Source organism: Bos mutus, chromosome 19 (assembly GCF_027580195.1).
Source record: "Bos mutus isolate GX-2022 chromosome 19, NWIPB_WYAK_1.1, whole genome shotgun sequence".
Classification (NCBI taxonomy): Eukaryota; Metazoa; Chordata; class Mammalia; order Artiodactyla; family Bovidae; genus Bos; species Bos mutus.
Window position 1 is genome coordinate 62374016 of NC_091635.1, and position 24377 is coordinate 62398392.

A 24377-nucleotide genomic window follows, 5' to 3' on the forward strand; every position below is an offset into this window, starting at 1 on the left:
TGAAACTGGAGCCTATTATACAGAGTGAAGTAAGCCAGAAAGAAAAACACCAATAGAGTATACTAATGCATATATATGGAATTTAAAAACAGGGTAACGATAACCCTGTATGCAAGACAGCAAAAGAGACACAGAGGTATAGAACATTCTTTTGGACTCTGTGGGAGAGGGAGAGGGTGGGATGATTTGGGAGAATTGCACTGAAACATGTATAATATCATATATGAAATGAATCGCCAGTCCAAGTTCAGTGCATGATACTGGTTGCTTGGGGCTGGTGCACTGGGACGACCCAGAAGGATGGTACAGGGAAGAGGAGGGTTCGGGATGGGGAACATGTGTATACCTGTGGCGGATTCATGTTGATATATGGCAAAACCAATACAATATTGTAGAGTAATTAGCCTCCAATTAAAATAAATAAATTTACATTTAAAAAATAAATAAAAATGGGGGTTATAAACATAAAGCTAAAAACAAAACTAGTATGTCTTTGGATAGATATACTCAGTCTCAGATCTAAAAATCATTCAAGTTGGGAAGTGAAAGGATATTAGTCAGAGGATGGAACAATTTGATGGATTTTAAGGTGGACAAACCCATGTCTTTTAGAAGTACAATATCCTTGTTTGCCACAACATAGAAAAAACTTGAAGGGAGCATGCTAAGTGAAATAAGTCAAACAGTAAAAGGTAAGTACTGTATAATCTCACATATATGTTGAATCTAAAAAGGGTGAACTCATAGAAATAGAGAGTGGATTGGTTGTTTCCAGAGTCTAGAAGGTGGAAGAGATTGAGGATGTTATTCAAAGTGAATAACTGCTAGTCAATGAATAAGTTCTGAGGATCTAACATACATGATGATTCTAGTTAACACTTTTGTACAGTAAACTTAAAATTTGCTGGAAGAATAGATCTTAATTGTCCTCGTCAAAAGCATACTCCAAATTGTAACTATGTGACTTAATGAATGTGTTAATTAACTTCATTGTACATGTCATAATGTATACATATATCACATCTTCATTTTGAATACCTTACACACGCTGTTTGTCAATTTTATCTGAATAAAGTTTGAAAAAAAGAAGAAACGTTTTTTAAGGGTCAATGGAAAATACCTGGGTAAAGTATATCATTGTGCATTCCTTATCAACTATTCATTTTTCTGTCACTTTCTCCATGTTAACTTATTTCTCCTCTTTCCTCTTCTTAGTCCTGGTTGAATGTCTCTCTCTGTCCCTTTGTGAATCACAGACAGCCACATACTTAAAGCCTTATTTATTTCACTCTGTGAGCATTTTCTGCTAATGGATTGAGCATTCTATCCACTACATCCAAAATATTCCATGTTTTCTGGGGAAATAAATACATGACAAACTAAACACACTATATAATATTTTTGAGTGTTAATTATATCTCAGTAGCAAAATTAGCACAAAGATAGCATCTTCTGTACATATATACTGCAGTATGTATGTTGTATGCATACACACAACATATTTTTGAGAAGATACATAGCATGGTGTGGATACTAAAATAATGTCTCCATGAATACATGCATATTGGTTATACTAGGAGTAAAGAACTCTGAGTTCCTGATATTTGACTATTGCATCTGCATTTGTTCTTGTTTCCTGAAGGCTACAGCATTGAATCTATTCCTTCAGAAAGTGTGGTTTTTGACCATATATCTGAAAAACATTATAAGACTTAAAGACATTCATAATATTCCATTGAAACTGCAAAAGTTAAAAGTCATTAAAGTTCTTAGGTTTTCTTACTGCCATTGCAGTTTCCTTATGCAAAAATATTTTAGAATTTCACTAAAGTCTAAAAAAGTGCCTCTTGTTTTCAGGGTAGTATTTATAAGATGTCATGATTGGTTAGGAAAAGAACTCATGGTGGATAAAAAGCTACAGAGAATTCTTATTTTAGATAAAAGTGTTAAAAGTCTATCTCTAGTATATTTTATCAGTTCACCCAAACTCTTCTGGAGTTGTTTCTTATGAGCAACAATATGGCAGGAAAAAGCATAGTTTGAAATATAACAAAGTCCAATCAAAATAGGGTGTCACTAGACTGCCATGAATAAACCATTTCACTCCATCTGGCAGAAATTCCTTACCGTATCTAAAGACCTATTTGATCTAAAATAGGCATAATTTATTTAATCTACTTGTGTGATATAAAAAAGAAAAAAAATTGAGTCTATTAAAGTAAGACCAAAAATGGAATTCACTGGTTTTATTTATCCCATAAATTGCCTGGTTAAATACCAAATTATGAAAATATTTTTTAGGAAATTGACAACTCAAATGAAAGCTTGAACAAGAACATATAAAAACTTTTCTATTTTGGGATTCTAAAAAATTAGAAACCAGCACTATAAATTTTGATGTATTTCTCTCTACTTCAATCCCCATCCCTATACTTCCCTTTTTATATCACATATTTCTCCTGCATCCACAAATATAGCAAATATCATTGTAAAAATGCAATATTATAAACTACAGTGTGTAATAGGCTAATCCTACTGTCAAGTTCTTATGTCTTGACCATTTCATCCTTGCCACTGAAATACTTAAGGAGAAATATGGCATAACAATAGTAGATTTGAGTGTATGTCTAAGGCAGAGAAGAGAGAGTTAGATATGGGGCATATAACTTCACTTGTAAAAAGTAATGTTCAAAAAAATAAAATAAAAAAAAAATAAAAAGTAATGTTCAATAATCCAATAAGTACATAGGTCCGTGCTAAATACAGAGGCAGTGACCTTTCAACCTCCCTGGACATCTCTGTCTCTAGAAATGTGCCATGTACCAGGCAGTAATGTCAAACTAAACTTAACACAACACTCTCCCTTTCTAGCCCTCAGATTCCCCTGTGTAAGACAGAGACGTCAAGTAGATTTCCTATAATGTCTTTTCCAAATGATACAACCTGTACATAAAATGTGACTCTACTGCTGTGTAAATCAATTCCAGTACTGGAAAAGATTTGGAAAACATTTAAAAAAATGGAATTACTTTATGTTGAATTCAGAAATTGTACTGTACTTGTAGACTGTTTTAACCTTAAATAGTGGTTACATGAAGCCATCTATATAGTATGAAATTCAGAAGACTAAACACTTTCAAACATAGCTCTTTGATCTGACTTGCAATTCAAATTTAGTATCTCATAAACTTCTCATCAAAGCGAATATCCAAATGTAGTAGCCATCTAGTAAGTAAAACTTAAATAAAAAGCTAATAGCAAATAAGACTGTTCTATACATCAGTGTCTCTTTTGCTGTCTCGTACGTATAGAACAGTCTTATGGACTCTGTGGGAGAGGGAGAGGGTGGGCAGATTTGAGAGAATGGCAATGAAACATGTAAAATATCATGTAGGAAACGAGTTGCCAGTCCAGGTTCGATGCACGATGCTGGATGCTTGGGGCTGGTGCACTGGGACGGCCCAGAGGGATGGTATGGGGAGGGAGGAGGGAGGAGGGTTCGGGATGAGGAACACATGTATACCTGTGGCGGATTCATTTTGATATTTGGCAAAACTAATACAATTATGTAAAGTTTAAAAATAAAATAAAATTAGAAAAAAAAAAGTTAATAGCAAATAAAAACCACATTATGAGTCACCTAAAGAAGAGTAAGATGGAAATAATTGAATTAGAAATTGTTAGTGAGGATGTGGAACAAGTATGGCTTTTACAATTTACAATTAGATGAGAGTTGCCAGTACACTTTATACAACTGTAAGCTGTGTCTAATACAGTAGAACATATAATAATATATGTTCTATGGCTCAAAAATAGCTTCTTTGAATTATACCTAAGAGAAATTAATGAATATGACCAGCAAAAGACTTATACAAAAATGTACTTCATTGAATTATCTGTTATAATATAAAACTGAATTTTATATTTTTAACCAAATTTTCAACACTCTAGATCAGGGCTTGACAAACATCATTAAAGTGTTAAATAGTGTATATATTAGAATTTATAGTTCATTAACTTTGTCAAAATCCTCAGATTTTACCTGTATCACAAAAGCAACCATGAAAATATACAGATAAATGGCATGTCCATCTCCAATAAAACTTTAAGGGTCAAGTATACTGACCCCAGCTCTAAATTAGATAAATCACTGTATGGTAAGTTTATACCCAGGAAAGTTATACAACAATGAGGGTGAATTGATGTCATGTGAAAGAGGTCATAAATAAAGCTGTGAAAGCTGTATGATTTTGTTACTGTACACTTCAAAAGTACCCAAACTGAGTATCATGTGTGCCTGCTAAGTCGCCTGAGTCCTGTCTGACTCTGTGCAACCCTATGGACTATAGCCCACCAGGCTCTTCTGTCCATCGGACTCTCCAGTCAAGAATATTGGAGTGGGTTGCCATGCCCTCCTCTAAGCGATCTTCCTGACTCAAGGATTGAACCTTTGTCTCTTTTACCTCCTGCATTGGTAGTTGCATTCTTACCCAGCTGAGTCACCTGGGAAGCCCCTGAAGGATCATATTTGGTATCAATTTGTGATGGATGTGGTGGGGGGAGGACAATTTCTGAGATGTTAGTAATGTTTTCTCTTTGTTTTTATTCTGGGAGCAGAATTTCTTCATTACTGAGGCATACATTTATAGAAGAAATTTTCTAAATGTGTATTTAAAACTCTAAAAAAAAGTTTTCCTTAAACAAAGAATGTTCACTGTCAGAATATTTTAATGATAGTTTCTTATACAAAATAAGTATTGATTATATATTTGTGAAACTGATGTAGTGCACACATTCATATCTCAGTACACAATTAATATTTATATTACTAGAACTATTCCTTACTTGTAGAACAACACTGTCTATAGCCACTCACTGGCTCTCCTAGTTATTCTCCCAACAATCATGAGACATAATGAAATGTGGTACCTAATCATGCAGTGAACACTGTATCACAGTACTCCAGGTTTGAGGAACATACAATCATGTTCTGAGAAAGTCATCTTCTGAGTAGATAGTTGCCTACACAGGCAACTGATTTTACTGTTACCGTGGGCACTAGGAAATCCTGAAATCTAAATTTTTCTCACTTCTTTTTATCTGATGCATACATTTTCTCTTTGATACATGTTTTTCAGTTATCTCAGATCTCCATTTTTAATGGAAAATCCCATTGGGAAATATTTTAGGTTTCCCAGCTTGTATTAATAATGTATCTACCCAAAGTCAGGTTGAAATTATTGGATGGGAGTATATTGAAAGGAGGTTATCCTGTGTGGTCTTGAGGAGTACCACTGATAAAAAGCTAACGCTGGGTCTGGCTGATTAAAATGTAACCCAAGGGATTTTTGCATCCCAGAAGATAGGGACTTACCTGAGAGAAAAATTAATTAGGACAGAGGTAGAATTAGGTGACCAAGGACTATTCTACACACATTGACAGTGTGGTAGAAAGTGAACAAATCATGGTCGCTAAACTCTTTTGTAACAACAAAGAGATTTATTGTAACACAAGAAATCAAAATTTTCTTGATTTTAATTGGTGGAAAATTATTAACAATTAGGCTTATTGTTATGTGGCTTAAGCTTTGCCTCAACTGTATCTCCACAGGAGGACAGTTGGTATCTGAGGATTGAGGCTGTCACAACAAGAATGGCAGTGACATATAAAAAGACATAAAAAATTATCACTATTATTTTCCTAAAACTAAAAACACAGTAATTGCATGAAATTTAGTTTGATGAGTTTCCTAGCTTTAGAGAAAAAAAGAGGTAAAGACCAAGAAACAATTAAAAGAAATAATCAGAGAAGTAACCCCCAAAATAAAAAGATAATCTTGAAAGATTGTTGCTGAACGAAAAGATGCTGAGATTCTTGGCCTCTGGAGGAGAAGAATTCAATCTGGGGCCAGAGACAAGGCTTGATCACTCAGAGCTTTTGTGTAATAAAGTTTTATTCAAGTATAAAGGAAATAGAGAAAACTTCTGACATAGGCATCAGAAGTGGGCAAAAAAGTACCCCCCTGCTAGTCTTCAGCTGGGTGTTATATAGTCACTGCTGCTGCTGCCGCTGCTAAGTCACTTCAGTCGTGTCTGACTCTGTGTGACCCCAAAGATGGCAGCTCACCAGGCTCCCCTGTCCCTGGGATTCTCCAGGCAAGAACACTGGAATGGGTTGCCATTTCCTTCTCCAATGCATGCAAGTGAAAAGTGAAAGTGAAGTCGCTCAGTCGTGCCTGACTCTTCCCGACCCCTTGGACTGCAGCCTACCAGTCTTCTCCATCCATGGGATTTTCCAGGCAAGAGTACTGGAGTGGGTTGCCATTACCTTCTCCGTATATAGTCACTGCTGCTGCTGCTGCTGCTAAGTCGCTTCAGTCGTGTCCAACTCTGTGCGACCCCATAGGCGGCAGCCCACCAGGCTCCGTCACCCCTGGGTTTCTCCAGGCAAGAACACTGGAGTGGGTTGCCATTTCCTTCTCCAATGCATGAAAGTGAAAAGTGAAAATGAAGTCACTCAGTCGTGTCCGACTCTCAGTGATCCCATGGACTGCAGCCTACCAGGCTCCTCCATCCATGGAATTTTCCAAGCAGGAGTACTAGCAGTCTGTTAATGAAAGAAAGGAATGTCTTAAAATTCAGAATGGCACCAGCCCCCTCATCCATAACATGCACTTTGGGATAATCTTGGCACCAGATGATTCGTCCCAGGCCATGAAACGATTGACTTGAATCTTGTAGAAGGCCAGATTACCATACAAATAGTTTCATTTACATAGATTAGGGGAACAATGTCTGAGTATAACATACTGGTTTGTCAAGTAGGTTCTGAGCTGTTAGGCAGGACCAACTTGAAGACAGAGTTTGGGGTAAGTGCATAGTACATTAATATAGCTTAAAACAAACATTTCCATAAGAAAAATGCATTGGTTAACTCAAGGTTTGAGAATAGTTAACTTCAGGTGAAACCAGATGTCATTATGGCAACACAGTATTTTAAGAGAAATCTCCTTTTAAATTTGTATAGAGAAAGAAAAGAAATATCGCTAGTCTGTTTCCTCCTGCTTCTTAAGAGAGATAAAAATGTCTGACACTTGCAGGCATATTCCTCCTATTATCTCCATTTAGAGACCCCTGGCCTTCCTGCCTGTTACCCTCTCATTCCCCTCTTTTCTTTTAGGAGAATTATGTTGCCTAGGGTAAAGGGGCGTTTTTCTCATTCCATAACTGTTTCTGAGCTGACAAAGGGCATTGTCCCTAAATTGATGAGACAACATATTTTCCTAACCCTCATACTGAGAATTTCTGATCCAGGGGCCCCAAATAGTAGTTGGAAGAAGCTGCAGCAGTAGCAGGAGTTTGAACAATCATTTGTAACTTAAAAACTTTCATGCAACTAGAAACAAATCCAGTTACACAGTTCCAGATGCAAGGCAAAATAGTCATTAAAACAAGTTAAAATCAAAAAGCTAAAAGTCATGCTATGTCCATAGTTAAAGTACAAAGTGTTGCACCAGTCCATTTTAGGGTTGTTAGATGTCATCAGATGAAGAAGAGGCATCATATATGATTGTTGTTGAAGGTATTCACAGAATTGGAAAAAGTATTTTCCTTGAAGTGGAGATGTCCACCACGGGAAGCCTTCCACTGATGAAGAGGGGAGCGCTCCTCAGACCCAGCAGTTAGACTGATTGTGAAATGTAGTGCAGGAGTGATCCCAGGACAGGAAGGCATTGTCTTGAGGATCAAACGGCACACAGGATTTTTGGAGTCAGCAGAAGTAAGCTCACATAGGTTAACCGGCCCATTTTTAAAAGTACAAAGTCAGAGCATAGAAAGTAAAGATATAAAATGAAGTCACTTAGTTCTGGTCAGGGTGCCACCTCTTAACTCGAGTGTGATGTACCCATGAATCAATTCCTGGCACTTTGACAGCTGTGGGAGAAGAAAGAATAACCTGGTAAGGTCCTTCACAGAGGGGCTCAACGGATGGGACCCCAGACCCTAAAGTTTTTATGAGGACCTCGGTTCCTGGCTCAAAAAGAGGCTTGCTTGACTCAGAGGCTGGGTCAGGAGTCGTCTCTCAGTGTTCTGTTAATGCCTGTTGAAAAGCTGAGAGCTGAGTTACATAACTAGTTAATAAGGTTTCAGGATCTATAACAATGTCTGTGCATAAGAAAGGCTTTCCATAAATACATTCAAAGGGGGACAGTCCCTCCTCTTGGGGGGCAGTTCCAGCCCTCATTAAAACTATGGGTAGGACTTAATCTAATTGTCCTGCATCTCTTGAGTTAATTTGTGCAGATGTCTTTTGATAATGTCATTAGCCTTTTCAACCTTTCCTGAGGATTGGGATTTTTCAGGAACAGTGTGAATGATATTTTATTCCTAGAGCTTTAGATACCCCCTGAGTTACAGCAGATATTTACTCGCTGCCCTTTGCTTAACTCTAGAGCTTGGGTCAGGGCCACAGGCTCTGCTAACTGAGCACTGATTCCTGGGGGAGAGATTTTGCTTCTAAAACCTGTTCAGCAGTCACCACAGTGTAACCTGCTTTACACTTTCCATCCCAAACAGAAGAACTGACATCATTAAATATTTCCATGTCAGGATTGTCTAATGGGGTATCCATTAGATCCTCCCAAGCTGCATAGTTTAAAATTAGGAATTTGGAACAATCGTGATCAGGTGTTTCATTTTCCTTCTCAGGAAGGAAAGTGGCAGGATTTAAATTTCCACAGACTTTAAGCTTAGCTACTGGGCCTTCTAACAACAATGACTGATATTTAAGAAGCTTACTGTCTGTCATCCAAATATTAACCTTAGAATTTAAGATTCCACTTACATCGTGAGAAGTCAGCACAGTAATGTTTCGTCCATTAATTATTTTTAAAACTTCAGGTAGTGACATTGAAACATGTAGAATATCATGTAAGAAACGAGTTGCCAGTCCAGGTTCGACACGCGATACTGGATGCTTGGGGCTGGTGCACTGGGACGACCCAGAGGGATGGTGTGGGGAGGGAGGAGGGAGGAGGGTTCAGGATGGGGAACACATGTATGCCTGTGGCGGATTCATTTTGATATTTGGCAAAACTAATACAATTATGTAAAGTTTAAAAATAAAATAAAATTTTAAAAAAACAAAAAACAAAAAACAAACAAACAAACAAACAAAAACTTCAGGTGCTAATAAAGCCACTTCCCCCAATTACTCTTAGGCAGTGGGGCCACCCACGTGAAATTACATCTAATTATCTGCTTAGATAAGCAACAGGTTGCTGGTGAGGCCCTTGGGGTTGTGTCAAAACTCCCAAGGCCATACCTTTTCTTTCAGTGACAAACACATTAAATTCTGACCTTGTGGGTAAGCTCAGAGAGGGAGCTTGTAGGAGAGTAGTGTGAAGAACCTTAAAAGCCTTTTGAGTATCTGGAGACCAAGCTAGTTTGTTTGTCGGTTTGGGCCTGCTGAGTTTCAGCTATAAGTTTATATAAAGGCCAGGCAAGTTCTCCATAACCTGGAATCCAAATATGACAGTAGCCTGTGATTCCCAAAAATCCTACCAGTTGTCTTAACGTCATAAGTAAGGGATGATTTAGTATAGGTTTAATTCTCTCAGGGCCTATGGCCCTTCTAATATGATTAGGCCCAGATATCTAACAGATTGTTGACAAAACTGAGCCTTTTATCTTGAGGCCTTGTAACTGCAGCCTACCAGAATGTTTAAGAAATCTTGTGAGGTTCATGAACAAGCTTCTTCTGTCTCAGCACAGAGCAAAATATCATCTACATATTGTAACACCACTGCTTCAGTACTATTAAAGCTTTGTAGATCCCATGATAAACTTTGTCCAAATAAGTGAGGACTGTCAAGAAATCCCTGGGGCAAAGCTGTCCAGATTAACTGAGAAGCTGGCTGCATAGGGTCTTCAAAGGCAAATAAAATTGACTTTCCTCTGCCAAAGGCACTGAATAGAAGGCATCTTTCAAATCAATTACTATAAATATTTGGCTCATTCAGGAATTGCAGACAATATAGTATAAGGATTAGGCACCACGGGCTGTAAAGGAACTACAGCCTCATTTATTATTCGTAAATCTTGAACTAGTCTCCATTTGCCATTTGATTTCTTTATAATCAAAACAGGAGTGTTGTATTGACTGTTACAGAGAACTAATAGTCCCTGCTCCTTTAAATTTTTGATGATGGGTTTTAACCCTTCCTTAACCTCAGGTTTCAGTGAATACTGCTTCTTATGTGGAAATAAGCGCAAGTCTTTGAGCTTGACAATGACAGGGATAGCATTTTGTGCTCAACCCACAGATTTTCCATCAGCCCATACTCTAGGATTTACATTTTGTTCAACTAAAGGGAGAGGAAAGGAGGACTCCTTATTCATGAAAACAGAGGCATAGACATTGCTCAGTATATCTCTCCCCAAAGGGGTGAGGGAGACTCTGGCAGGATCAGAAACTCGTGTGAAAAAATACCGCAGTTACAACATAAAGAATAACTGAAATAATGTTTTTTGGCTCATCCAGACTGTCCCATTATGGAACCGGATTGGGAAGAAAGTGGGCCAGGGGCTTCAGTAAGCACAGAGTAGGTTGCTCCAGTATCTAAAAGGAAATCGACAGATTAGCCCCCCACAGTTATTAATTCCCAGGGTTTCTCAGGTGTAATTAGGATGGGAGCTTGTGTGGGGACCCCGAGACACCTTCAGTCCTGATTGTCTTGAGAGTCTGACCCCTGAAATCTACGCCTCTGGGGGCAGTCTCTCCTGTAGTGTGGTCCCTTGCAGACCAGACATGGACCCGGGGGGTGGTTTGAATGCTTGAGGACAATCCCTCTTGAGGTGCCCCTCCTTTCCACAGTAATAGCAAGCCCATGCCTTCTCACTTCAGTCCCTCTGGGCATTTTTCTCAGGCTGTTTAAGAAGGGTTCGTACAGTCATTGTGAGGGCTTCCACCTTTTCCTTTGTCTTTTTCTGCCTTTCTTTATTTTCCTCATATTCCCTATCTTAATAGACTGTCTGAACTAGTTGTAACAGAGTATCTAAAGACTGATTTGTTCCATAGGTCCGTTTTAATAGCTTATGGCAGATATCTGGAACAGAGTGAGTGAGAAATCTATCCTTTAAGATCACTTTTCCATTGTTTTCTTCAGAACCAGTCTAATTATAAAACAGTATTATACTTAAGAGCCTCTCCAACTGGCCTCCATTCGTCATCCTCTAGTGGGTACTGTGGCCATGCAGTATCACATAGGAAGACGAGGTGTGTCTTCTTTAAGCCCTGGGGATCAAATCTATCCCAGTTTTTCAGGATACAGTTCAAAGGAGTGAGGCTGGAATTGCTAGCTCCCATCTGTAAGAGAGAAAAAAGTGACCAGTGCCATCTTCCTACTGGAGGCGTCCCTCCCTGCTCTAGATGGGGGTGTAGACATACTTTACACCAAAAGCTTTTCCTTCCTATTCAGACTTAGTCTTTTGCTTACTAACAAAGGCATCATATTCACCCCTCCCGGTTCTGCCACCGAGATGGGGTGGGGATGCACCAGGGTTAGACCTGATGGCATCCCAGACTGATGTCCAGCTCTTCACCATTAAAACCTGGCTTGCCTCTGATACCACTCAGGGTGCAATCAGAGTAACCTTCCAGAATGCCTCACAGGCTAAACTGCTGGTGGAAACATTCATCACCTGAGTGCCTGTTCACAAGCCTGAGTATATTCCTGACTACAATAAGATCGATACGAACTTAAAACTGAGATGTTCCTTTCAATCATCAGCACACCAGTATAATAGTGGACCTCTGGTCCACTAAGAGCCAGCATTACCAAAGGAAAAAACCCATTGCGGTCCTAATATGAGTAACCTTTAACCTAAGAGATGTTCTTGGAGCTATAGTTCCATCTAGCTTCCGAACTTTCCATTCCTAGTGAGGCTAGGCACTTCCTGACTACCAATCCAGGTTTGGGACCTAAGCCACAGTACACAGTAACAGCATAGATCACAAGTCCGTTGAAAGTCTATCATCCAATAGATCAGGTTAGTGCTTCTAATTAATGTCAACCCACTCCAGTATTCTTGCCTGGAAAATCCCATAGACGGAGGAACCTGGTAGGCTATAGTCCATGGGATTGCAAAGAATCGGACACAACTGATTGACTTCATTCACTCTAATTCTCAGGGAGTTATGAAATGGTCAAAGAGACCGAAAAGTTTGACCGAGAAAGAAGAATTCAGTCCACACGTTTTCCCATTTCTGGTTGGTCCCCGAAGAGAGGTTGGGTGCCTCTTGGCATTTGCAGATTGGTGTAAACCCCTGACAGGTTTCTGCCATAAGCTGAATGAGATCACCGTGGAACCAGAGAGCAGGGTTCCACACTTGCTTCTTTCAGGGTGTTTAATTCATTCACACAAGCACACCACAGAGTTAGTAAAGTACAGCAGAAAACATGTTTGTGCTGAGAACAAAGAACTAGGGCTCCAAGCATCCTTACCTTGTCCTGAAGGATCCCGAAAGAGCCCCCAAGATGAAAGATTGTTGCTGAACAAAAAGATGCTGGGATTCTTGGCCTCTGGAGGAGAAGAATTCAATCTGGGGCTAGAGACGAGGCTTGATCAGTCAGAACTTTTGTGTAATAAAGTTTTATTAAAGTATAAAGGAGATAGAGAAAGCTTCTGACATAGGCATCAGAAGGGGACAGAAAGAGTAGTCCCCTGCTAGTCTTCAGCTGGATGTTATATAGTCACTAGCAGTCTGTTAATGAAAGAAAGTAATGTCTTAAAACTCAGAATGGCACCAGGCCCCTCATTCATAAAATGCATTTTGAGATAATCTTGGCACCAGATGATTCATCCCAGTCCATAAAGCAATTGACTTGAATCTTATAGAAGGGCAGATTACCATACAAATAGTTTTGTTTACATAGATTAGGGGAACAATGTCTGAGTATAACATACTGGTTTGTCAAGTAGGTTCTGAGCCATTTAGGCAAGCCTGACTTGAAGACAGAGTTTGGGGTAGATGCATAGCACATTAACATAGCTTAAGACAAACATTTCCATAAGAAAAATGCATTGGTTAACTCAAAGTTTGAGAATAGTTAACTTCAGGTGAAATCAGGTGTCATTATGGCAACACAGTATTTTAAGAGAAACCTCCTTTTAAATTTATATAGAAAAGGAAAGAAAAATATCGCTAGTTTGTTTCCTCCTGCCACTTAAGAGAGATAAAAATGTTTGAAGCCTATTTCTTCTGTTTGGAGACCCCTGGCCTTCCTGCCTGTTACCTCTCAATCTGTGTCCTTGTTAAATCCTGAATGAGACTTCATATGAAACAGGAAAAATTAGGTATGCTCAATATTTCTAATTTTAACCCATTTAGAAAACACTGTCACTTTATTTTTCCTAAAAACTAACAATACTGTAAACTCTCAAGAGTCTTCTCAAACACTGCAGGTCAAAAGCAGCAATTCTTTGGCGCTCAGCTTTCTTCACTGTCCAAATCTCACATCCATACATGACCACTGGAAAAAGCATAACCTTGATTGGATGGACCTTTGTTGGCAAAATAATGTCTCTACTTTTAAATATGCTGTCTAGTTTGGTCATAACTTTCCTTTAAAGGAGTAAGCATCTTTCAATTTCATGGTTGCAATCACCATCTGCAGTGATTTTGGAGCCCCCTCCCAAAATAAAGTCAGCCATTGTTTCCACTTGTTTCCCATATATTTCCCATGAAGTGATGGGACTAGATGCCATGCTCTTAGTTTTCTGAATGTTGAGCTTGAAGCCAACTTTTTCACTCTCCTCTTTTACTTTCATCAAGAGGCTTTTTAGTTCCTTTTCACTTTCTGACATAAGGGTGGTGTCATCTGCTTGGATTGCAAGGAGATCCAACCAGTCCATCCTACAGGAGACCAATCCTGGGTGTTCATTGGAAGGACTGATGCTAAAGCTAAAACTCCAATACTTTGGCCACCTCATGCTAAGAGTTGCCTCATTGGAAAAGACCCTTATGCTGGAAGGCATTGGGGGCAGGAGGAGAAGGGGATGACAGAGGATGAGGTGGCTCAATGGCATCACCGACTCAATGGACATGAGTTTTTGTAAACTCTGGGAGTTGGTGATGGACAGGGAGGCCTGGCGTCCTGCAATTGTTGGACAAAGAGTCGGACATGACTGAGAGACTGAACTGAATGATACTGAGTAAACTCATATACAATGTTTCTATTTGCACATCTTCTTGGTGAGCATATCTATTCAATCCTTTGCCTGAATTTTATTGTTATAATTTGTTTATTATTATTATTATTATTGATGAGAACATTTCATAAAGTTTGGATACAAATTCTTTTTCAGATGTGTATATATACTTTTCAAATATTTTCTTCACTTTTCAGAGGTATACTTATATATATATATATATATATATATATATATATATATATATATATATATATATATATATGCTACTGCTGCTAAGTCGCCGGTCATATCCAACTCTATGCGACCCCCATAGATGGCAGCCCATGATGCTCCTCCACCCTGGGATTCTCCAGGCAAGAACACTGGAGTAGGTTGCCATTTCCTTCTCCAATGTATGAAAATGAAAAGTAAAAGTGAATACGCTTAGTCATATCCTACTCTTAGCGACCCCATAGACTGCAGCTTACCAGGCTCCTCCATCCATGGGATTTTCCAGGCAAGAGTACTGGAGTGGATTGCCATTGCCTTCTCCATTATATATATATATATTTGTACTAATATAATACCAGGTAGTGTTACCTGGTATTATATTATACCTGTATATAATATACAATTATATATATGACATACAATTATATATATAATATATAATTATATATTATACCTGTATATTTATATACAGGTATATATACTTTTACATATTTATATACAGGTATATATACCTGCATATAATATACAATTGTATTAGTATTAATATAATACAAATATATAAAATAAATATATATAATATAAATATATATGGGAAATAATTACCCCTAAAATATTCTCTTGTTTATATATCCACACTGCTGCAATTATCTCTTGCTACCTAAACAGTATTCTAAAACCACATGACTTAAATAGCTTCCTGTCTGGCTTAGTTGGTAAACATCTTCCTGAAATGAGGGAGACCTGGGTTCAATTCCTGGGTCAGGAAGTTCCCCTGGAAATGGAAATGGCACCCCACTCCAGTATTCTTCCCTGGAGAATTCCATGGACAGAGGTGCTTGGTAGGCTATAGTTCATGGGCTCACAAGAGTCAGACATAACTTAGCAGTATCTTTCTTTTAAAATAATGATCACTGATTCATTATTTTGTTCATCTTCATGTTGACTCAGGTCACATGAAATATTCAGTAGAAAGACAGGCTAGGTTACAAAGTAACTCACATCTATCAATGGATGAGAATGGCTGGAAAGATGAGCTCATAGTCTCCTCTTCCCCCTTTAAGCAATCTCAGAATCTGTCACAACGTATTCTCATATGGTTAGATAGACTTCCTACCTGGTATCACATGGCTTTGAGATACTGTCTTCCTAAAGACTTAATGCAGGATTTACTTATAGTGGTTCCCCTAGAGGCTCAATGGGTGACTCCATGTTTCTACTGCAGGCACATTTCTGTCCCTGGTTGGGAAATAAAATCCCAATATTGTGTGGTGCAGAGTGGTGGGGGGAAGAAACACAAAAATGTCTTACATTATTTCTGCCAATCTCTGTTGGGCAAAGCAGCTAAAGTATAGCAAATATTCAAAGGGAGGATGAATAGGTAATGTATCTCTAAAAAATATGTGTGAAAAAATGGACAGTTATCTTTAATCTACCCAAACTGTCATTTGCCCATTGTATAACTCTGTAATTTCCCAATTCCAAATAGATTTATTAATAGCCTTAATTCTTTAATTAGATCTGTCAGCTTGTGTGCAATCTCTTTTTAATTTTGTTGTGCTTATACTTACATAAAGTCCCTGACTGAAGCAGTACATCAACAGCACACATAGTAATTGAGAGTGATTGGCATTTAAATCATTCAGGTTTTTGTGAAAGGAAGGAAGATTAGTTCAGAGATCTCAGGAAGTACCCTTATCACACCAGATGTTAGACCAAGTCTTGGTGGTACAGAGAATTTCATTGGTCTCTGTTGGGAAGGATTTGGGGAAGACCCTAAAGTGAAATTTTTGATATATATTTTCCAAAGAACTAACATGGATAGTTGCAAGCAAATTATTTAAGAAAAAAAGTGGAACTCTGCTGATGTCAACAACTCATCTCCATGCATAATTATTTTAAAGCAGTCATTTGTGGTTTAGTTGCTAAGTCCTGTCGGACTCTTGTGACCCCAGGGACTGTAGCCTGCCAGGCTCCTCTGTCCATGGGATTCTCCAGGCAAGAATACTGGAGTGAATTGCCATTTCCTTCTCTAGGGGATCTTTTCGACCCAGGTCTCCTGCATTGCAGGAAGATTCTTTACTGGCTGAGATGCAAAGGAAGCCCATGTATAGCCATAGAAAAATCCCCCAAACAGGTATATTTCTATTATTTCTACATCATTCCCCACTTTAATAGACAGAAGTACTGAGTGATCAATATTTTAAAAGCACTGCCTACTCAAATCCTTTTATCAAGGAATTTAGAAAATAGAAAATAAACATTGCTCTTATTCTTGAGGGCTTAAATGTAGTAAAAAGATTCTTACATGATTAAAATAAGCATAATTCAGAGAAGGCTGCATTACTTAGGGAATATGAGGAAGTTACAAAGTTAATGAAATATTCTTGGACATGTGGTTGGAGGATGGAAATAAAAGGTTCTCTGGTGATGAAATCTGCTTGAAAGGTAGCACTGACAGAATGACATGGTATCATTATTCATAATAGCTAAAGAGTAGAAATAACCAAATGTTCATCCAGCTGAAGACTGGATCAACAAATTGTGTCATATCCATAAAATGAAATATTATTATTCTAATTAATGAAAAAGATTTCTGAAACAAACACGATGTGGCTGATATTATATTTTCCTAAATTTAATTTATTTTATTGAAGAAAATATAGTAGTTTACTCAAGAAAATAATCCTAACTAGAAAAATAATATATTGCATGCTTCTGTTTATATTCAAGACCAAGAATAGGAAACCACACAGACTCAGAATGTAGATTAGTGGTTGCCAGGGGTGGCAAAGGTTTGTGAAGAGGGAGCAAGAGCTAATAGGTGTAGTTTTCTTATGAGACTGATGAGGATTTTCTGAGTGTAGATGCTGGTGATAACTGAACAACCTTGAAAATATAATAAGGAAAAAAAAAAACCTGTATACTTTAGAAGGGTGAATTTTATGGTATATGTATTATATTTCATTATTAAATAAAATACAGTTGAAATATAGTTTAATTGCTAAACGAGGTACGAAGGATAAAGTTTCAAAAACACAATGAGCAATCCAAAGGCATTGGAAATGATTGAGGGAGATTTTCTGAGTTTCATTAGGTTTCCTCTCTAACTAGAGAAGGAGAAGATAGTTTCAGGGTAACTGTAAAACAATCCTACAAACAATTCACAGTATCCTTCTTACCATAGAGCAATTTGATGACAGTCAGTTTAGTTCAGTTCAGTCGCTCGGTCATGCCCGACTCTTCGTGCAATAGTGAAGCACAAAAACTCAGCTTTTGCCAAGTTGTTTCTGAATTCACAAAGGAATATACAGAAGCAGGAAAATAATTAATAAAAGTAATTTCAGAGATTTAAGTCCCAGTGTACCTGGTAAAATAAAAGGCTATTTGCCTATTGTTCAGCTAGCTACCCAAGATCTCAAGTAGATTTCTAGATCCTAACTTAACGTAGGAGAAAATACTTAAATTTTAGAGGAAAAAAAATTGTAAGTGAGGCATTTTATGCCTGTTTACCCATTAAAATCTGCATTTAATGACTAGAAATCATATTTTCTTTTCAGAACCAGGATTATCTGTCTAAACTTGCTGCTATCCACGGTATACTATTTTATTATTTACTTCATTTGCTCTAGGCTCACAGAAAAGCCTTTAATCCTTTCATCATTGGGCAAGTGTATACAGAAATTTAAGGTATGTTTTGTTTGTGCTCACTTCGGCAGCACATATACTAAAACTGGAAAGATACAGAGAAGATTAGCATGGCCCCTGTGCAAGGATGACATGCAAATTCATGAAGCGTTCCATATTTTTATGAGATGGCTGGATGGCATCCTGACTCAATGGACGTGAGTCTCAGTGAACTTCGGGAGTTGGTGATGGACAGGGAGGCCTGGCGTGCTGCGATTCATGGGGTCACAAAGAGTCGGACACGACTGAGAGACTGATCTGATCTTGTTTATTAAAAAAAATGTGTAAGTACCACAAAATAAATAGAAGCACGTACAAATTCATCTCCGTGTGAACCATGTGAATATATACTTAGATCTAAGGAACAACCTCATTACTTACATTCTATCCTCATATATATTAAAATATATACACATGATCACACATAAATATAGAAATATAATAGCATAGTATATGTTTTTTTAGAAGCAGTTATTGTTCCTCTACTCATTTCCATTTTGTAATCTAGAAAAGTCATTAAAAAGCTGAATGGATGCAAATACATGTGGCAAACTCTGTTATTTTCACTTATTTTTATCTCTTTTCTTCCGTTGGTCAGGATGTTCATCCTTTAACAACAACCACTCCACAAATAGGTAATCAGCATTGTGGGAAAGTAATAAAAAATCTCTAGAAAACCAGTCAATAATACTTATTTCATATCTCAGAAAATACTAAGTGCAACATAGACTAAAAACAATAGCAATTATTTCATTTTTATTTATTATTACTTGAGTGAGTCCTTGATATACTCACTATTTCTAGAACTAAGACAAAAACTTTTAAACCAATCATACTTTTTTTGAGAAACAGAAAAATTCTAATCATTTTACAATTCATATTTTGTACCCAAGTAAATATTTTAAAGTATGGGAAATGCTTAGTCCTTAGATCTTGGGGCCTGATCTAACACTGGTGCTTCTTTGATATTATTTTGAAAAGGTAATATGAGCTAAATTTATCAAAAGCTCCTCCCTGAGGCAAGGAAAGCAATGCTCAGAGATGAGCTTGTATAAAATAACCTATTCATAAATGACATCTACATTTAAGGTCTATCACAGATAGCTATCTACCTTTAAACAGTGGATATACATGATCTTTATTATTTTGTAATTATTAAAAAAAAAAAAAATACAGACAAACTCACCTTCCTCTTATGATATTTTGCACTTGTGCAGAAGTGTTCCACATCCATGTAGCATTTTCTTGATCATTTGCTAAAAGTTTACATCAGAACAAAAAAGGATGGAAAAAGGGAATTGCTTCTCTCTGACTGAACTCATTTTCTTGGGAATTACTGACAACACCAATAACAAAATGGCTCCTTTTACCATGGTTCTACTTGTTTATCTTATTAACTTTCTGGCAAACGTTGGAATGATAACCCTGATTAGGATAGATCCCCAGCTGCACACACCCATGTACTTTTGCTTCAGCCACCTCTCCTTCTGTGACCTCTGCAATTCCACAGCAATTGTGCCCAAGATGCTGGTGGACCAATTTGCTAAGGACAAGTCAATCTCCTTCAACGACTGTGCTCTGCAGTTCTTTGTCTTCTGTATCTCTACATATTCTGAGTCTTTGTTGCTGGCAGTGATGGCCTATGACTGGTACAAGGCCATCAGCAGCCCCTTGCTCTATGCAGTCAGCATGTCCAGCTGGGTGTGCTTCCTGCTCATGGCTGGGGTTTACCTGGTGGGTATGACAGATGCTCTGATGCACACGACATTAGCATTCCACTTATGTTTCTGAGAGTCAAATGAGATTTACCATTTCTTGTGTGATTTACCTCCACTTTTCCTTCTTTCCTGCTCTGATATACAGGTCAATGAGTTGGCATTATTCATTGTTTTTGGCTTCATTGAACTGAGTACCATTTCAGGAGTCCTTGTCTCTTATTGTTATACTACACTTTCAGTCTTGAAGATCCACTCTGTTGAGGGGTAGTTCAAAGCTTTTTTCCCCTGCACTTCCCACCTAATTGCAGTTGCATTTTTCCAGGGAACTATGCTCTTTATGTATTTCAGGCCAAGTTCATCCTAATTTTCTAGATCAAGACAAGATGACCTCGTTGGTTGAGAGTCTTGTGACTCCAGTGTTAAACCCTCTGATTTACGGTCTAAGGAACAAAGATGTGAAACAGGCTCTGGAAAAATTGAAACTTAAAAGATGGTATTAAATGTTAAATTTCACACACAAACACATTTTGGGTTTTGTATTTCTAGAATTATATTTCATCATAGAAGAGAACCAAAATTTTCCCAATGCTTAAAATGTTATACATGGGCATTTGTTATATAGACAAAATTTCGGAAATGCTACAGTCTCCAAATACAGCATGCTCATATGTATCAAGAATTTATATATGGAACCTCCTCTTTGTTGAAAACTTTCCTGAATTTTCTAACTTGATCAAATGTCGTTTGTTTATTATTTCATTCAAACAACATTTCAATTTGCCTGAAGATTTGTTATGTGCTTCCTGAGAGATTTTTGAGCATTATTTATATTTTATGGGTCATACTGTACTTTCTGTACTAATAAATATCAGCTAGTGTCACCAACAAGCATTAATTAACTAAGCAGGTAAGTAACTCAGTAGAAGCCCAACAATCATGAAATAAAATATGGAGTGTTATGAATCCAAAGCAAAATTTAAAACTAGTATGTCTTTGGATAGATATATTCAGTCACAAATCTAAAAATTATTCAAGTTGGGAAATGGAACAATATTAGTCAGGGTATCTGATAATTAAGTGAGCCATGAGGTGGACAAGCTCATGTATTTTAGAAGTAAAGAAGCCTTGTTCGTCACAACATGGAAGAACCATGAAGTCATTACTCTAAGTGAAATAAGTCAGGCAGTGAAAGATAACTACTGGATTATCTCATATACATGTTGAATACAAAAAGTAGTAATTAATAGAAATACAGAGTAGATTGATTGTTTCCAAGGTCTGGTAAGTGAAAGAAGTTTGAAATACTAAAGTGTACAACCTTTCTGTTATATGATGAATAAGTTCTGGGTCTCAAATGTATATTATGACTTTAGTTAAAAATTCTGTATTTTAAACTTTAAATTTTCTAGAAAAGTAGATCTTAACTGTCCTCATTATACACACACTCCAAATGGTAACTATGTGAATTAATGAATGTGTTAACTAATCTTATGTGGTGATCATGTCACAATGTGTTCTCAGTTACTTCAGTCATGCCCAGCTCTTTGAGACCCCATGGACTGTGGTCTGTCAGGCTCCTCTGTCCATGGGGATTCTCCAGGCAAAATACTGGAGTGGGTTGCAATGCCCTCCTCCAGGGGATCTTTCAGACTCAGGAATTGAAACCATGTCTTTTATGTCTCCTGCATTGGCAGGAGTGATCTTTACTACTTGCGCCACCTGGGAAGCCCAGTCATAATGCACACATGTGTTTAATCTTCACCTTGTACACCTTATCTATGCTAATTATCAATTTCCCCTATATTTTGTTAAAAAATAAGAAAAGAGATTTTAGGGGACAGCAGAAACGACCTTAATAAAGTATATCATTGGGCTATCATTATCAATTATCAATTTTTTCTATCATTTTCTCCATGACAATTTCTTTCTCTTTCCTCTTCTTGGCCCCTGTTGAATGTCCTCTTTATCTCTTTGTCATTCACAAACAACCATCTACTTAAAGCATTATTTTATTTCACCTTGTTTGTGAAAAATCGAGTCCATTACCCCCAAAACTTCCATGTTGTCCAGATCACAATAGAGGAATAAATAAATACCTAATAAACTGAAAACACTAGATAACATTTTTGAGTATTAATTTTATCTCAGAAGCAAAATCAGCAGAGGGATAACATCTATTAAATATACATATTTACTTTATAGCATATAAATTATATGTATACACTCAACAGATTTTTTGGAATATACATAAAGGGGTGTGGATATGAATATAATGGATTGATAAAGACACGCATATTAATTATACTAGGAGTAAAGAGCTATAAGTTCTTGATGCTTTACTATTTTATTTGCTTATTTTCCTTTACTATTTTATTTGCTTTTTCCTAAGACTAGAGTGTTAACTTTGTTCCTTGTGAAAGTGTAAATTTGACCATTATTGAAAAATCCTTTAATACAAGCATTCTTAATTATTCATTAAAATTGTAAAAGATAGAAACCACTGAAGTTCTTAGGTTTTCTCACTGCCATTGTAAAATACCCTTATGAGAAAATATCTTAGAATGGCAATAAAGCCTAAAAAATTCCTCTGTTACACAGAGTGATATTTGTGAGACATTATGACATGTTAGGAAAAGGTCTCATGGTGGATAAAAAGCCACAGATAATTCTTATCTTAGATAAAAGTTTTAAAAGTCTAACTCTAGCATATTTCATTAATTCACCTAAATTATTTTGGAATTGTTGCTTATAGGTAACACTATGGCCGAAAACCTCTGAAATGTAATAAAGTCCAATCAAAATAGGATGTCATTATGTTGCTGTGAATAATATATTTCCATCTATATAACAGAAATTTATTACTGAATCTAAAGAATTATTTGATCTAAGTATGAACCAATTTTATTAGATCTACTTGTGTCATATAAAAAAGAAGAAAAGAATTCATCCCATCAAATGGAAGACCAAAAATAGAATTGACTGATTTTACTTCTCCCAGAAATTGTATGGTTAAGTAACAAATTACGGAAATATATTTTAAGTAATTTATAACTCAAAAGGTTGAACAGGAATGTATAATGCTCTTCTATCAGGATTCTGCAAAATACGAAAACTGAACTAAAAATGTTGGTGTATTCTAGTCTGTCTACATCAACTCTCATCTCTATATTCCCCTTCTTAATATCTCTATTTCACATTTTTTATCATACACATAACAATAACTGGTAGCAAATATTGTATAAATGAAGCATTATCAATGGCAGTGCAGTATGCTAATACTACAGGCAAGTTCCCATATCCTAACCACTTCATCTTTGCCACTTGAATACTAGAGTAGAAATTTGGCATAACAATAGTAGATAATGGATTTCCCTGTATCTCAGATAGTAAAGAATCTGCCTGCCAGGCAGGAGATTGGAGTTTGGCCCCTGGGTCAGGAAGATACCCTGGAGAAGGAAATGGTAACCCATTCCAGTACCCTTGCGTGGAGAAATCCCAAGGACAGAGGAACCTCATGGGTTACAGTCTGTGGGATTGCAAAGAGTTGGACATGACTAAGTGACTTTCTCTCTCTCTAATCGTAGATATCACTGTATGTCTAAGGCAGAGAACATATGGGTCATAGGTTGTATAACTACATTCATAAAAAATAATGTTCAATAACCCAATAAGTACAAAGTTATGTGATAAATACAGAAGCAGCAACTTTCATCCTTCCTGGAGATCTTTGGCTTTAGACATTTGCAATGAACCAAGTAACAATGCCACTCTGAACTTAGCACATCACTATTCCTTTCTATACCTCAGATTCCCTTATGTAAGACAGAGACTTCAGCTAGAATACCTCCAAGTTCCTTTCTAGGTGATACAATCTGTCTCCATAAAATATGACCATCCTCTGTAAATCCATCCCAGTATTAGAAAAGATTTGAAAACTGTTTAGAAAAATATAGGGAGTAACTTCATGTTCAAACTAGTAATTGAACTCTATGTGTAGGTTGTTTTAACCTTAAATAGTGGTGGCATGAAGCCATCTAGATAGTATGAGATTCAGAAGACCAAACACTTTCAAACATATCTTTTGTGTGGCCTGTTATTCCAATACAGGAATCTAATAGACTGCTCACAGGAGTGGATATATGCATTTATTATCCCTTTAGTAAGCGAAACAGATATAAAAAGTTCTTATTTTTGTTCTGTTGCTAAGTCCTGCTGAGTCTTTGCTACCCCATGAACTGCAGCAGGAAATTTTCTTCCTCCATGTCCCCATGGAGGGACACTAGGGCTCCCCATCCCTCACTCTCCAAGAGTTTACCCAAGTTCATACCCATTGAACCAGTGATTCTATCCAACCATCTCATCCTCTGCCACCCTCTTCTCCTTTTGCCTTCAATCTTTCCCAGTACCAGGGTCTTTTTCAATGAATCGACTATTCTCATCAAGTGGCAAAATTATTGCAGCTTCAGCTTCAATATTAGTCCCTCCAATGAATATTCAAAGGTTGATTTCCTTTAGGATGGACTGGTTGGTTCTCCTTGCCATCCAATG

The 24377-nt window shown here is 37.2% G+C and overlaps 1 non-coding gene and 1 pseudogene across 1 annotated transcript; both read left to right on the forward strand.

The window, feature by feature from the left end:
• The first annotated feature begins 18127 nt into the window (after nucleotides 1-18127).
• Nucleotides 18128-18234, forward strand: LOC138984058 (U6 spliceosomal RNA). The gene has a single exon (XR_011461413.1). It is a non-coding gene; the product is annotated as a U6 spliceosomal RNA (small nuclear RNA).
• A 1158-nt stretch (nucleotides 18235-19392) lies between these two features.
• On the forward strand, nucleotides 19393-20329 carry LOC102279599 (olfactory receptor 5W2-like; annotated as a pseudogene).
• The last annotated feature ends 4048 nt before the right edge of the window (nucleotides 20330-24377 follow it).